This window comes from Somniosus microcephalus, chromosome 8, assembly GCF_052327205.1.
Source record: "Somniosus microcephalus isolate GS21.2 chromosome 8, FLI_Smic_1.0, whole genome shotgun sequence".
NCBI lineage: Eukaryota > Metazoa > Chordata > Chondrichthyes > Squaliformes > Somniosidae > Somniosus > Somniosus microcephalus.
The window spans coordinates 149,023,287-149,037,266 of record NC_140994.1 but is presented as its reverse complement, the minus strand read 5'-3'; the positions used below and the strand labels follow the sequence as shown (position 1 = coordinate 149,037,266).

At 47.2% G+C, this 13,980-nt stretch overlaps 1 protein-coding gene across 4 annotated transcripts in view; it reads right to left on the bottom strand.

The window, feature by feature from the left end:
• The window catches only part of LOC147113864 (uncharacterized), an 87,020-nt gene that overhangs the window by 36,880 nt on the left and 36,160 nt on the right, over positions 1-13,980 (bottom strand). The gene's annotated exons all lie outside the window — the stretch shown is intronic.

Genomic DNA, 13,980 nt, shown 5'->3' with positions numbered 1-13,980 from the left:
AAATAGTCCTTGGCTGGCTTTTGGTATAGTGAAGAAAATTGCTGTATCCACAGTCTGTTTTTTTGAACCTCACTCTATATTCAGTATCCTTGTTTCAGAGGATGAATTTGACTTTATCAAAGGTCTTGCATCTTTTGAGAAGCTCTGATGAGCAAAGATTGATAGACAGTGCTTCTAGAGGTTCTGTTCTGGCTCTGGCCATTATTGTCCTTGGTCTGAATGTTGTGTATTTGAACTACAAAGGATATTGGGTGATTTAGATCTAAGGGCATGGGGGCTAGGGCTCTACGAATAAAATACTCATACTTCGACAATTAATTGTTAAACATTTTACTGTTTGGTGTTTCAATTTGTAATCGGTTTATTTGTAATAAATGCAGCAACTTTAAGGGAATCGGATCTAATGAGGACAAGTTGATATTTGAAACACTCTGGCCTTTTACTGCATGTATTTAATTTGTGTGCATTACTTTTAACTTTAGTTATTTTTGATCGATACTTTGCTGTCTTTTTTAGGTCATTACTGTACATTACTTGTACCGCTAAATTGGTGTTGGTTTGAAAACCCAATCCCTGTAAGTTCCACATAAGGGAGATTTAAGAAGTTAAAGAAGTCCACATATACTGCCCAAAGGACAATGAACAAAATACGTTATATCTAAACTATGGGGTAAATTTTGACTTTGTGCGATAGTGTAAAACGGGCGACAGCGAATCGGCAGCGCATTTTACATCTCTCCCGATTCTTGTTTCCATTGAAGTCAGGAAAGATGTCAAACGGGCTGCCGATTCGATGTCACCCATTTTACACTATTGCACAAATCATCCTCTATATGTGAGGTCAATAATTAATAAACAGAAATAAATTCAGAGAGAAACTGAGAACAGGAGTAAAAGGTATGGAACTTTTCAGCAAATCAAAAATGTAATGCACTTGTTTCAGCTGACCAGAGATGGATACTTGTGGCATTACAGATTTTCTGCAAATATCAGCACTTCTGCACATTCACCAAGACATTTTTTTATTACACTGGAGTTTCTATCTCCACGTCCCATTTGACAATATATAGTTCACACATTAAATTATGCTTTATGCATCAGATGGAATTCTTTGATATATAATCTTAGCTGCCTTTAATATACCACACCACACATTTCTTTTACTCAGCTGAGGTGCCTGCCAGAGACCTCCTGAATACATGCAAATCAGAGTCCAATGATGCAATTAGGACCCCACTATTTTAACGCAAAATTGCGGAAATTGTTTAAAAGTCAATACTATTTGTGTTTTGACCTAGTAAAACATACAAGTAATCATTGTACAATTTATTGTTGTATTGGTGATTGAAGTGATGACTTCTTTTATACTGTATTACTCAAAGAAAAAAAGTGTAAAAATGAAAAGGTAGAACTTATGCAAGGGTTCTCTATAATCATCCACCGTAACTTCCGTGGAAAATCCATGGGAACCCTGGAGAAATGAAGTCACAATGGACAAGCAGAACAACCCTGCCAGAAATCAATAGCAGGAAACTTTAGCTGTTAAAATGGTTTTAATGGGAGATTTTAACTTTCATATCGATTGGGATAAGCAGACTAGCTCATGTCAGAAAGGTAGCGAATTTCTTGTGTGTTTAGGATTGTTTGCTGCAGCAATATGTCCTAGAACCAACAGGGGGCAGGCCATATTAGATTTAATAATGAGCAATGAGCCAGATTTAGTTAACAGCCTAACGGTGCGTATGTGGCGGAGCCACTAAGGGACTCCGATCAACTGTATATAATTCCCTTTAACAATATGTTAGCTACAGCCTGAGTCTGTATCTTTGTATATACTGTTTGCATGTACAGAGCGCGGTCCCTTTAAGAGCGCGGGCAAATGAGATGACGTCACGCCGTTCATCACGTGATCCCCCACCAGCGGGAAAAACATGATGACATCATGACGCCAGCCACGGGACCGCCCAAGCAGTCCTCGTGGAGCCTCCGAACTGACTAGACCTGTATGCGTAGTTCTCTTGCATTTTGTTTGTTAAACTCAGTTAGTTTCACACTAAACATCGTTTGTTTGATCACCTGAGTCGACCTCAGTCTCTTGATAGGAACTAGACATTCCTACATTGGTGACCCCGACTTTTGCGAACGGTTTTCGCAGAAGGAACGAAGCACGGAAACAAACGCCGTTGCATTGAAGCTACCGCAATTCTGGGAGCAACAAGCGACCTCGTGGTTCATCCAGGTCGAAGCCCAGTTTGCACTACGGAACATCGTTGCGGATCAGACCCGTTACTTTTACGTGGTCTCCGCACTCGACAGCTCCACCGCCTCGCGGATCGTCAGCCTGCTTGAGAACCCCCAGGACGACCGCAAGTATGAAACAATCAAGGTGCGGTTGTTACAGGTCTTCGGGCTCACGAAGTCGGAGCGCGCCCGCTGACTGCTCGCTATGCCCAGCCTCGGGGACTCCAAGCCGTCGGAGCTCATGAGCCAAATGCTCACGCTCCTTGGCTCCGAACCGGAATGCTTCCTCTTTACTGAGCTCTTCCTCAGTCAGTTACCGGAGCAAGTACAAGATCCCCTGGCCAGGTCCGAAGTCACAGACTGTGCAGCGCTTGCTGCCGAAGCGGACAAGATTTTCGCGGTGACGCAGCAGTGCTGCGCTGCCACGAGGCGCCCATCCCCCACAGATGCCACCCCAGCTCCTCAACCTTCGGGGCTGTGCTTCTACCACGCGCGGTTTGGCGCGAAAGCCAGATGTTGCCGCCCTCCCTGCAGCTTCTCTCCCAAAAAAAAACAACTGCAACCCCGCCAAAAGAAGAACAGGTCTGACGGGTGCCCCGCGGCTGCAATGGCAATCAGGAATGCTGGCAAGCTGCTGTTCATCACCGATTCCATCTCTGGTCGGCGATTCCTATGCGACACTGGCGCACAGTGCAGCATTCTACCCGCGTCCGCTATTGATGTACAAGCTGGGAGGCACAGCCTCTCCCTCGAAGCGGCTAATGGTGGAGCTATCTGGACCTTCAGCAAACGGCAGGTCCAGGTGTGCTTCGGCGGCCAGCGATTTGTTTGGGAATTTGTTACGGCCAGGGTTTCACAAGCCATCCTCGGCGCGGATTTCCTGTGCGCCAACGGCCTCCTGGTCGATGTGCGGAACCAGCGGCTGATTAACGCGGCCACGTTTCACTCTATTCCTTGTCACCATTGTAACACCATGTCGCGCACCGTCTCCTGCGCTTTCCCAACTCCGGATGAGTTCGCGTGCCCGCTCGGTGAATTTCCAGACCTGACCAGACCTACGTTCTCCTCTACGGCCACGAAGCATGGTGTGGAACACCACATCACCACCACCGGCCCCCCTGTCCACGTGCGGGCCCGGCGCCTCGAACCCGGCAAGCTGGCGGTTGCGAAGGCGGAGTTCGCTATGATGGAACGCCTGAGGATTATTCGCCGGTCCAATAGTCCCTGGTCTTCGCCTCTCCACATAGTACCGAAACCTGGTGGCGGATGGCGGCCGTGCGGCGACTATCGGCGACTTAACGACGCTACCACTCCTGATCGATACCCGATCCCCCACATTCAGGATTTCTCTGCCCATTTGGCAGGGAACACCATGTTTTCCAAGGTGGATCTGGTCCGAGGCTACCACCAGGTCCCGGTACACCCACAGGACGTGCAGAAGACCACTGTCATCACCCCATGCGGCCTTTTTGAATTTTTGAGGATGCCTTTTGGGTTGAAGAACGCTGCCCAGGCCTTCCAGCGCCTCATGGACTCCGTGCTGCGGGACCTCAAGTTCCTTTTCTTCTACTTGGACGACATCCTCGTGGCCAGTCGGAATAAGGAGGAACACATCGCGCACCTACGCACCCTCTTTCGACGTCTCAGCCAACACGGCCTGATTCTCAACCCGGCCAAGTGTCAGTTTGGTCTGCCCCACATTGATTTCCTGGGACATCGCATTACATCGGAGGGAACGGTGCCTTTGCAAGCAAATGTAGAGGCGGTGACATCCTTTCCACGCCTGCAGACCATCAAGGCCCTACAGGAGTTCCTCGGGATTACCACCGTTTCATGCCTAAGGCAGCTCTGCTCATGCAGCCCCTGTACGAGGCCCTCAAGGGCAAGTCTGGCAAGGATCCGGTAAGCTGGACGGTCGACATGGACCGGGCGTTCGTTGACACAAAAAGCGCCCTAGCCAACACGACCATGCTGGTGCACCCGCTGCCAGGTGCCACCATCGCCCTCACCACCGACGCGTCAGACTACGCCATCGGCGCAGTGCAGGAACAGTGGGTAAATGGAACGTGGCAACCGCTGGCGTTCTTCAGCCGTCAACTACGGTGAAACGAGCGGAAGTACAGTACCTTCGACCGGGAGTTGCTGGCTCTTTTTCTGGCCATCCGCCATTTCTGGTTCTTGCTGGAAGGACGTCCTTTCACTGCTTTTGTGGACCATAAGCCACTAACATTCGCTATGGCCAAGACCGCCGAACCGTGGTCAGCCCGACAACAACGTCAGCTAACGTTTATCTCCGAATTCATTACTGATATTCAGCACGTGGCCGGTAAAGACAACCTGGTGGCAAATTGCCTCTCCCGCGCGACCGTTCATGCAGTCCAGCTTGGCATCGACTATGCCCTCATGGCTGCGGATCAAGCCTCGGATCCAGAGGTGCAAGCTTACCGAACCAGCCTCTCTAGCCTCCAAGCGGCTGATGTCAAATTCCATGCCGCAGGCACCACGTTACTTTGTGACGTCTCCGTAGGAGATCTTCGCCCTATCGTGCCGGTCGCCTGGCGCTGCAAAGTGTTTGACGCCATACACGGGTTGTCACACCCTGGCATGAAGGCCTCGCAAAGGCTGATGTCATCCAAGTTCATTTGGCGGGGCATGCATATGGATGTCCGCAACTGGGCCAACACCTGCGTGGTCTGCCAAAAGGCCAAGGTGCAGCATCATGTCAAAGCTCCATTGGCCACCTTCGCTGTTCCGGAGCGACGGTTTGATCACGTGAATGTAGACCTGGTGGGGCCACTTCCACCTTCTCATGGGTTTACACATATCCTTACGATGGTAGACCACACCATTAGATGGCCAGAGGCAGTTCCCTTGTCATCCACCACTTCAGCAGACGTAGCCAGGGCATTCATCTCCTTTGGGTCGCCCGTTTCGGGGTACCGGCGGACATCTCTTCTGATCGTGGACCGCAGTTTTCCTCTGAGCTCTGGAATGCAGTGGCTCAGGGGCTCGGCATCAAGCTACATCGAACCACAGCCTACCATCCACAGGCAAACGGCCTGTGCGAACAATTTCACAGGTCGCTCAAAGCCGCACTGAGGACCAGCCTCCAAGGCGCGGGATGGGTGGACAGGCTACCATGGGTCCTGCTGGGTCTTCGCACTGCACCCAAGGAAGATCTTCGCTCGTCCTCGGCAGAGCTGCTCTATGGCCAGCTGCTACGTGTACCAGGGGATTTCATTCCGACTCCAACAGAGCCATGGTCCACATCCAATCAACTCATCAGCCACCAGGAGGCTGCCAGGTGTTTTGCACCAGTACCAACATCGCATCACGGTTTTCAGAGCTCCCACGTCCCAGCAGAGCTGAAGAACCCAAATACGTGTTCATCCGCCACGACGCTCATCGGGATCCGCTCAAGGCCCCTTACACTGGTCCTTTCCGCGTGCTAGAGCCGGGAGACAAAACTTTCTCGGTGGATATCGGAGGTTAACTGGACCACATTTCGGTTGACCGGTTGAAGCCGGCACACTTGGACCTTGACCGCCCGGTCGAGACTGCACAGCCGCCAAAATGTGGCCGACCGCCCATAGTCGCCATGCCGGATCAAGCGCAACCACCCGCCAGCCCGCCCGCCGTCCAGCAGCTTCCACTGCAAATGTACAGAAGTCGCTCTGACAGGCTTGTCTGGCCTCCTCGCCATTTCACTTTTTCTGTTAAAGACAATTCTGGGGGGGTGCATGTGGCGGAGCCACTAAGGGACTCCGATCAACTGTATATAATTCCCTTTAACAATATGTTAGCTACAGCCTGAGTCTGTATCCTTGTATATACTGTTTGCATGTACAGAGCACGGTCCCATCGGCGGGAAAAACGTGATGACGTGATGACGCCAGCCACGGGACCGCCCAAGCAGTCCTCGTGGAGCCTCCGAACTGACTAGACCTGTATGCGTAGTTCTCTTGCATTTTGTTTGTTAAACTCAGTTAGTTTCACATTAAACATCGTTTGTTTGATCACCTGAGTCGACCTCAGTCTCTTGATAGGAACTAGACATTCCTACATGTGAATATTTATCTAATAGCGATCATAATATGATCAAGTTCAACATTGTGTTTGAAAGGGAGAAACGCGAATCAGCTGCTATGATTCTAGATTTAGGTAAGGCTGACTTCAATGGGATGAGACAGAGACTGTCCACAGCAAACTGGGCAAATCTATTAATGGGTAAATCAACAGAAGATCGCTGGGAGGTGTTCAAAAAAATGTAATGTAATACAGACCAGTTTTTACCCCTGAGGGGCAAGAGCTCTACTTGACAAAAAAAACAGCCATGGATGACAAAAGACAAAAGACAACATAAAAGAAAAAGCATACAAAAATGCAAAAAAATGCGTATATCCTGGTGAATGGGAAATATACAAAGAACAAAAGTGATAAAACAGATAGTAAGAGCAAAAAAAAGTATGAAAAGAAACTTGCAAAGGATATCAAAATAAACACAATTTTCTTGACAATTATATTAGGAAAAAGATGGTGCAATGTGGAGCCCCTTGAAAACTGATAATGGTGATATTGTCAATGATAATAAGGAAATGGCGGACATGTTGAATAATTACTTTGCATCAGTATTTACAGTAAAGGAAGAGGATAGCATTCTGGACAGCCCAAGGAAACTAATATTGAACCATGGACGGGGACTCACCAAAATTAACATAAGCAAAATAACAGTAATGAAGAAAATAATGGCACTAAAGAGTGACAAATCCCCAGGACCAGATGGTTTCCATCCCAGGCTTTTAAAGGAAGTCGGTGAGAACATTGCAGGTGCCCTAACTATACTCTTCCAAAGTTCTCTCGATTCAGGAACCATTCCTTTTTGCACATGTCACTCCACTATTGAAGAAAGGTGAGAGAGGGAAACCAGGGAGTTATAGACCAGTTGGCCTAACATCTGTTGTCAGGAAATTACTGGAGTCTACAATTAAGGATAGAGTGACTGAACACCTTGAAAATTTTCAGCTGATCAGAGAGATTCAGCATGGATTTGTAAAAAGTAGGTCATACCTGACGAACCTGATTGAATTTTTTGAAGAGGTGACTAAAGTACTGGACAGGGGAATGTCTATGGATGTTATTTATATGGACTTCCAGAAGGCATTCGATAAAGTCCCTCATAAATAACTGTTAGCTAAAGGTGAAACTCATGGAATCAAAGGCAAATTATTGACCAAATAATTGGCTGAGCGGCAGGAGACAGAGAGTAGGGATAATGGGCAGTATGTGACTAGTGGTGTCCCATAGGGATCTGTGTTGGGGCCTCAACTATTTACCATATTTATTAATGGCTTAGATGATGGGATAGAGAGCCACATGTCCAAGTTTTCTGATGACACAAAGATAGGCAGCATTGTAAGCAGTGTAGATGGAAGCATAACATTACAAAGAGTTATTAATAGATTAAGTGAATGGGCAAAACTGTGTCAAATAGATTTCAATGTAGGCATCCAGTGTGGGGTCATCCACTTTGGACCTAAAATGGATAGATCAGAGTACTTTCTAGAAACAGTGGCGGTCCAAAGAGATTTAGGGGTCCATGTATATAGATCATTAAAATGTCATGGACAGGTACAGAAAATAATCGAAAAGGCTAATGGAATGCTGGGCTTTATATCTAGAGGACTAGAGTACAAGGGGGTTGAAGTTATGCTACACCTATACAAAGCCTTGGTTAGACCACACCTGGAGTACTGTGGGCAGTTCTGGGCACCACACCTTAGGAAGGATATACTGGCCTTGGAGGAAGTGCAATGTAGGTTAATCAGTGTGATACCTGGACTCCAAGGGTTAAATTACAAGGAGAGATTACACCAACTAAGGTTGTATTCCCTGGAATTTAGAAGATTAATGGATGATTTGATCCAAGTTTTCACGATACTAAGGGGAACTGATAGGGTAGATTGCGAAAAACTATTTCCGTTGGTTGGGGTGTCTAGGACTCGGGGACAGAGCCTAAAATTTAGAGCCATATCTTTCAGGAGTGAAGTGGTAGAAGTTTGAAACTCCCTTCTGCAAACTGCAGTTGATGCTAGGTCAATTGTTAATTTTAAATCTGAGATTGATAGATTTTTGTTAACCATAAGTATTAAGGGATCTGGGCCAAAGACAGGTATATGAAGTTCGGTCACAGATTAATCATGATCCCATCGAATGGCAGAATAGGCTTGAGGGACTAAATGGCCTACTCCTGTTCCTATATTCCTAAATTAACACATCGGTGATGGTAAAGTCACATGACAGCTACTACCTTGAGATGGTGCCTGCTTGCAGTGATGCACTGCCAACAGACCTAAATCACATTGCTGGCATGGCATTGCTCTTTGGACAGGCAAAGTGCAGTTCAAAAGGGTTCAATTCTGGTTAAATTTTAATCTTAGTGAAGAGTCAACATCATTGTTGGTTCTCTGTTAACACTTAGAAAGACTGAAGGTCAAATTTAAAAAAATTCCTAGGTGATTGAACTGTTGCAGCAATACTGTTGCTGGTGCAAAGCCAAAGGAGTGCAAAACTATCTACAGAAGAACGCCACTTAATGGGGGGAATTTTAACAGTAAAATGCACGTGGGTTGGGGTTCAGCTGTGAATGTGACCACCGCCCTCAACTTTTTTGCTAACGCACCCTTCCAGGGAGAGATACCCAGGAACTCCTAGCTGGCTGCACATAAATGCATAAGGCAGGTCACTGATGGGTTGTTTGCCAGGGACGGCAATTATTTTAACTTCACCTGTGATGATGCTAGTCAGAATGAGCGGGCGCTTGTGTTTGCGTCTCTGGCTGGCTTCACGCAGGTGCATGGCATAATTGACTGCACACACATGGGAACCCCAGATCGATTCACTCCACATGATATCAGGAAATGGCTCAGTGCCCAGAACTGAACACAGTACTCCAGGTGTGGTCTAACCAAGGCTTTGTATAGGTGTAGCAAAACTTCTAGCCCTTGTACTCTAGTCCTCTAGATATAAAGCCCAGCATTCCATTAGCCTTTTCGATTATTTTCTGTACCTGTCCATGACATTTTAATGATCTATATACATGGACCCCTAAAACGGATACAGCAAACACTATGGGCCCCGACAACATCCCGGCTGTCGTGCTGAAGACTTGTGCTCCAGAACTAGCCGTGCCTCTAGCCAAGCTGTGCCCGTACAACTACAACACTGGCATCTACCCAATAATGTATAAAATTGCCCAGGTATGTCCTGTCCACAAAAAACGATGCGCAGTTTGGGTTCCACCAGGACCACTCGGCTCCAGAACTCATTGCAGCCTTGGTCCACACATGGACAAAAGAGCTGAATTCCAAAGGTAAGGTGAGAGTGATTGCCCTTGACATCAAGGCAGCAATTGATGGAGTGTGGCATCAAGGGGCCCTAGTAAAATTGAAGTCAATGGGACTCAGGAGGAAAACTCTCCACTGGCTAGAATCATACCTAGCACAAAGAAGGATAGTTGTGGTTTTTGGAAGCCAATCATATCAGCCCCAGGACATTGTTGCAGGAGTTCCTCAGGGCAGTGTCCTAGATACAACCATCTTCAGCTGCTTCCTCAATGGCCTTCCCTTCATCATAAGGTCAGAAGTGGGGATGTTCGTTGATGATTGCACAGTGTTCAGTTCCAATTCGCAACTCCTCAGATAATGAAGCAGTCCATGCCCGCATGCAGCAAGACCTGGACAACATTCAGGCTTGGGCAGATAGGTGGCAAGTAGCCATCACACCACACAAGTGCCAGGCAATAAATATCTACAACAAGACAGAAACTAACCACCGCCCTTTGATAGTCAACGGGATTATCATCACCAAATCCCGCACCATCAATATCCTGGGGGTCACTATAGACCAGAAACATAACTGGACCAACCACATAAATACTGTGGCTACAAGAACAGGTCAGATGCTGGGTATTCTGCGGCGAGTGTCTCACCTCCTGACTCCACAAAGCCTTTCCATCATCTACAAGGCACAAGCCAGGAGTGTGATGGAATACTCTCCACTTGCCTGGATGAGTGCAGCTCCAACGACACTCAAAAAGCTCACCACCATCCAGGACAAAGCAGCCCACTTGACTGGCAACCCATCCACCACCATAAACGTTCACTCCCTCCATCACTGTGCACTTTGGCTGCAGTGTGTACCATCTACAAGATGCACTGTAGCAACTCACCAAGTCTTCTTCAACAACACCTCCCAAACCTGTGACCTCTACCACCTAGAAGGACAAGGGCAGCAGACGCATGGGAACACCATCACCTCCAAGTTCTCCTCTAAGTCATACACCATCCTGACTTGGAAATATATCGCTGTTCCTTCATCGTCATTGGGTCAAAATCCTGGAACTCCCTCCCTAACAGCACTGTGGGAGTACCTTCACCATACGGACTTCAGCAGTTCAAGAAGGCGGCTCACTACCACCTTCTCAAGGGCAATTAGGGATGCTGGCCTTTCCAGCAATGCCCACATCCCATGAACGAATATAAAAAAAAGATTAACCAGGAGTATTTGTAAACCACAAGTGGTTCCATTCCATCAATGGGATTTTGACCCAGCGATGATGATGGAACGGCAAAATATGCTGAAGTTGGGATGATGTGTGATTTGGAGGGGAGGTTAGAGATGAGGGTGTTTCCATGCACCTGCTGCCCTTGTCCATCTAGGTGGTGGACGTCGTAGGTTTGGGAGGTGCTGCCGAAGAAACCTTGGTGAGTTGCTGCAGCGTACCCTGTGGATAGTACACATTGTAGTCACGGTTCGCCGGTGATGGAGGGAGTGAATGTTTAGGCTTGTGGATGGGGTGCCAATCAAGAAGACTGCTTTTTCCTTGATGGTGTCGAGCGTCTTCAGTGTTGTTGGAGCTGCAACCATCCAGGCAGTGGAGAATATTTCATCACACTCCTGACTTGTCCCTTGTAGGTGGTGGAAAGGTTTTGGGGAGTCAGGAGATGAGCAATTCGCCACAGAATACCCAGCCTCTGACCTGCTCTTGTTGCCACAGTATTTATGTGGCTGAACCAATTGAGTTTCTGGTCAATGGTGACCCCCGGGATGTTGATGGTGGGGGATTTGGTGATGGTAATACCATTGAATGTTAAGGGAAGGTGGTTAGACTCTCTCTTGTTAAAGATGGTCATTGCCTGGCATTTGTGTGATGCAAATTTCACTTGCCACTTATCAGCCCAATCCTCTATGTTGTCCATATCTTGCTGCATGTGGGCATGGACTGCTTCATTATCTGAGGAATTGAAAATGGAACCAAACACTGTGCAATCATCACCAAATAGCCCCAATTCTGATCTTATGATAGAGCGAAGGTCATTGATGAAGCTAGTTGGGCCTAGGACGCCTCCCTGAGGAACTCCTGCAGCGATATCTTGAGTCTGAGATGATTGGCCTCCAACAACCACAACTATCTTCCTTTGTGCCAGGTATGACTCCAGCCAGTGGAGAGTTTTCCCCCTGATCCCCATTGATTTCAGTTTTACAGGGGCTCCTTTGTGCCACAATCCGTCCTGTATTGTCTTGATGTCAAGAGTAGTCACTCTGGCATCACCTCTGGAATTCAGCTTTTGTGTCCATGTTTAGACCAAGGCTGTAATTAGATCTGGAGCTGAAGATTCCCTAAAGACATTGGCCCAGAAATTCGGGTCCCAACACGTGAGTACGCACGGGGTACTCACGCGTGGACCCGATGGAAGTGCCGGTTTCTTGCATGCACTACGCATGCGCGGGAAACCGGCACTTCCGATCCTCTGAACGAAGGGGTTCAGAGGTCGAACGCATGCGCGCGGGAGTCTGCGCGTGCGCTTTGAACTTACGTTTTTTTTACAGTCATGAAAAGTATGGGCTGCCAAAACACTACTTAAACTTTAAATAAAATTTTAAAAAACATCCCACTGATTATATTAACTATAAATAAGTTTTTAAAAATGTTTTAAACAATTAATCAATTTTTTGAAAAAAATAAATTTTTTAAAAATAGGGTCTAAAACTAAGCTTACCTTACTGTAAATTCTTTAAAAATAATAAACCTGTGGAAAAAAAAATTCTAAATTGTACTAAAAGCCCACTTACCTTTAAAACTAAGTACTTACGTCTGTTTTTTCCACGCGTAAAAACCGGAGGCCTTTACACTCGGGCAACTCTGGAAAAAAAAAGGAATTTCACTGCGCACGTGCTGCCTGTGCAGTCGCACGCGTTCTGCCTCTTAACCCCTTGGGTCAGAGGACAGGAAATGCCGGTTTTCAGCGCATGCGCTGTGCATGCTGAAAACCGGCAATTCCTCCGGTCACACGCGTGAGCACCACATCCGTACTCACGCATTGTGACAGGAATTACTGGGCCATTATCACTCAAGAAGCTCGACACCATCCAGGACAAAGCAGCCCACTTGATTGGCACCCCATCTACCACCTTAAATATTCACTCCCTCCACCACCAGCGTACCGTGGCTGCAGTGTGTACCATCTACAAGATGCACCGCAGCAACTCACCAAGGCTTTTTCGGCATCACCTCCCAAACCCACAACCTCTTCCACCTAGAAGGACAAGGGCAGCAGGCGCATGGGAACACCACCACCTCCAAGTTCCCCTGCAAGCCACACACCATCCTGACTTGGAAGTATATTGCCATTCCTTCATCGTCGCTAGGTCAAAATCCTGGAACTCCCTCCCTAACAGCACTGTGGGAGTACCTTCACCACATGGACTGCAGCGGTTCAAGAAGGCGGCTCACCACCACCTTCTCAAGGGCAATTAGGGATGGGCAATAAATGCTGGCCTTGCCAGCGATGCCCACATCTCATAAAAAATGAATAAAAACACCATGGACCCATAGATGTGTACAGCATAGGAGGCTATTTGGCCCAGCAGGTCTGTGTTGGCTCTTTCCCAGAGAAATCCAAAAGTAATTCCACTGCCCTGCTCTAACCCATACAAATTGATAGTGTCAAAGTTTCTTTGATAATGCTGCAGTGAAATGCCTTGGGCCATTGTACTACATTAAAGGCGCTATATGAATGCAAGTTATTGTTGTTAGTTGCTATTTTCAAAGCTGATCGGGTAGTGGAGAAGATAATGGATAGATGTGGTAGTGATAGCAAGATTTTTTTTCAACTATGTTAGAACTCAGAGGGCCATTGAAGGATGTATAGAACCTTTGCGAGGTTCTAGATACAGATTTGGGTAGAGTCCCAAGACATGGCTGAGGTCTTAAAAGTTATTTTGTGATGTTCTTTACTTTTTATTATTATTCATTCATGGGATGTGGGTGTCGCTGGCAACGCCAGCATTTATTGCCCATCCCTAATTACCTTCTTAAGCCGCTGCAGTCTGTGTGGGGAAAGTACTCCCACAATGCTGTTAGGGAGGGTGTTCCAGGATTTTGACTCAGCGACAATGAAGAAACGGCGATACATTTCCAAGTCAGGATGGTATGTGACTTGAGGGGAATTTGAAGGTGGTGGTGTTTCCATGCTGTCGGAGAAGTCTTGCCGAGATTCTGCAGTGCATCTTGCAGATGGTACATGTTGAATCCGTGATTCTTAAAGTATGATGTTTTCCAATAACTACACGGAGGCTGTAACTTAACAATCAACAGGTGTTTACTGGAGGAGGGTAGTCTAAAGACTGACAGTACAGAGGCATGCTCAAGGCTTATATACAGGTGTGGTCACTGCCGGT